We start from the raw sequence: 2,861 nt of genomic DNA, 5'->3' as shown, positions 1-2,861 counted from the left end.
TATTAATCAGAACTCTGACCAGTGATGGGATGAGTGCTTTTATTAGATCAAAACCAATCGGCGGAGGGCCATGCGTCCGAAGTCGTTAATTTTGATGAATCTGGATAACTTTTGCCGATCGCACGGTCCAGTACCGGCGACGCATCTTTCAAATGTCTGCCTTATCAACTTTCGATGGTAGTTTCTGCGACTACCATGGTTGTCACGGGTAACGGGGAATCAGGTTCGATTCCGGAGAGGGAGCCTGAGAAACGGCTACCACATCCAAGGAAGGCAGCAGGCGCGCAAATTACCCACTCCCGGCACGGGGAGGTAGTGACGAAAAAAAAACGATACGGGGACTCTTACGAGGCCTCGTAATCGGAATGAGTACACTTTAAATATTTTAACGAGGAACAATTGGAGGGCAAGTCTGGTGCCAGCAGCCGCGGTAATTCCAGCTCCAATAGCGTATACTAAAATTGTTGCGGTTAAAAAGCTCGTAGTTGCATTTGTGCGCCGCGCTGTCGGTGCACCGCATCCGCGGTGATACTGACACGTCTGCGGAGCATATCGTCGGTGAGCCGGCGGTAAAACGCCGGTTCAATATCAAAATCCTATCGCGGTGCTCTTCGGTGAGTGTCGAGGTGGGCCGACAATTTTACTTTGAACAAATTAGAGTGCTCAAAGCGGGCTCAAAATGCCGCTTGAATATTTCGTGCATGGAATAATAGAATATGATCTCGGTTCTATTTTGTTGGTTTTCAGAACTCCGAGGTAATGATTAATAGGGATAACTGGGGGCATTCGTATTGCGACGTTAGAGGTGAAATTCTTGGATCGTCGCAAGACGAACATCAGCGAAAGCATTTGCCAAGGTGTTTTCATCAATCAAGAACGAAAGTTAGAGGTTCGAAGGCGATTAGATACCGCCCTAGTTCTAACCGTAAATATGTCATCTAGCGATCCGCCGACGTTACTACAATGGCTCGGCGGGCAGCTTCCGGGAAACCAAAGATTTTGGACTCCGGGGGGAGTATGGTTGCAAAGCTGAAACTTAAAGGAATTGACGGAAGGGCACCACCAGGAGTGGAGCCTGCGGCTTAATTTGACTCAACACGGGAAATCTCACCAGGCCCGGACACCGGAAGGATTGACAGATTAACAGCTCTTTCTTGATTCGGTGGGTGGTGGTGCATGCCGTTCTTAGTTGGTGGAGCGATTTGTCTGGTTAATTCCGGTAACGAACGAGACTCTAGCCTGCTAAATAGGCGTCGTCATTCAAGGTGTGCGCGACTCTCGGGGAGCGCAACTCACTGGCGACGTATTAAAATTCTTCTTAGAGGGACCGGCGGCTTCGAGCCGCACGAGATTGAGCAATAACAGGTCTGTGATGCCCTTAGATGTCCTGGGCCGCACGCGCGCTACACTGAAGGAATCAACATGTTCTCCCTGGCCTAGAGGCCCGGGCAACCCGTTGAAACTCCTTCGTGCTGGGGATTGGGGTTTGCAATTATCCCCCATAAACGAGGAATTCCTAGTAAGCGCGAGTCATAAGCTCGCGTTGATTACGTCCCTGCCCTTTGTACACACCGCCCGTCGCTACTACCGATTGAATGATTTAGTGAGGTCTTCGGACCGACACGCGGTGGCCTCACGGCCGTCGGCGTTGCTGGGAAGTTGACCAAACTTGATCATTTAGAGGAAGTAAAAGTCGTAACAAGGTTTCCGTAGGGGAACCTGCGGAAGGATCATTAACGTTGGTTTTTCTTTTTGTTTTGTTGTTGTCAAAGACTCGCAAAAAAAGAAAAAAATACAAAAACACGTGAATGATACGAATCAAAATCGAATCCGAGACGGTTGACTCTCTCTCGTCGATTCGCGACGTGTGCGTTGCGACACGCTTTGATTAGCGTTCGCTATCGCCTATTGATACTTTGAAATAATATTTTATAATTTTTGTGTACAACCACGCAAATAAAAGAGATTTTCTTTCTTTTCATTTGTCGTACACGTTAATGATAAGTATTATTTTCAAATTTTTTTGTTTAATTTTTTCGCACCTTTTATATTTTCTCATACAAAAACACACACAAAAACAAAACGATTACCCTGAACGGTGGATCACTTGGCTCGCGGGTCGATGAAGAACGCAGTTAACTGCGCGTCATAGTGTGAACTGCAGGACACATTTGAACATCGACATTTCGAACGCACATTGCGGTCCGTGGAGAAATATCCAGGACCACTCCTGTCTGAGGGCCGGCTGCATAAAAACAAAAAGCCACACTGTTCGCGTGACGAGCGGCGATCGCTGCGACTCCGGTCGTAGCGCCGCATCTCTGTCGCGCGTGCAATTGACGGTTTCGCTAGGCCGCCGAGCGGCCGAACGATCCGTTCGAATATATGTTCGATTACGACTCGTCATCCGTATTGGCCGTGTTAAGCCACGTCTATACGATACTTTTGTCGCACAAATAAATTCTCCCCGCCGCACCGTGTCTCCCGCGGCACGGGTGCGCGTCGAGTCTTTACGCAACGACAACGACAACGACGACAACGACGTTCGCGTTTACGCGTCGCGCGTGTTTGCTCGCATCGTCCCGGTCCCGCATGGCGATCGCGCGACGGTCGGCGCCGGTGCGCGCGTCGACGTGTCTCGACGCTGTCGTTGAAAGTTGTCGCGTTCGGCTCAGTTTCTCTTACTCTCGCGAGAGGAAGCGAAACGCGCGCGCCCGCTGCTCTAGCGGTTGCGCCCAGTGTGTGCGTGCGGTGTTTGTGCAATTGTAGTGTGTACGAAATTATTGTGACGTGTGTTCTTAAAACGGACGGAACGATGCCGTCGTTAACGAACAACAACAGAAGAACCGCTTTGGTGGTGT

At 49.7% G+C, this 2,861-nt stretch overlaps 1 non-coding gene across 1 annotated transcript; it reads left to right on the top strand.

The window, feature by feature from the left end:
- Positions 1-2,087: 2,087 nt before the first annotated feature.
- LOC123719293 lies at positions 2,088-2,244 on the top strand. Its single transcript, XR_006755356.1, has one exon. It is a non-coding gene; the product is annotated as a 5.8S ribosomal RNA (ribosomal RNA).
- The last annotated feature ends 617 nt before the right edge of the window (positions 2,245-2,861 follow it).

Source organism: Pieris brassicae, unplaced genomic scaffold (assembly GCF_905147105.1).
Source record: "Pieris brassicae unplaced genomic scaffold, ilPieBrab1.1, whole genome shotgun sequence".
In the NCBI taxonomy this organism is placed as follows: domain Eukaryota; kingdom Metazoa; phylum Arthropoda; class Insecta; order Lepidoptera; family Pieridae; genus Pieris; species Pieris brassicae.
Note: the sequence above shows the minus strand (reverse complement) of the source record. Positions and strands in the feature narration are given on the sequence as shown.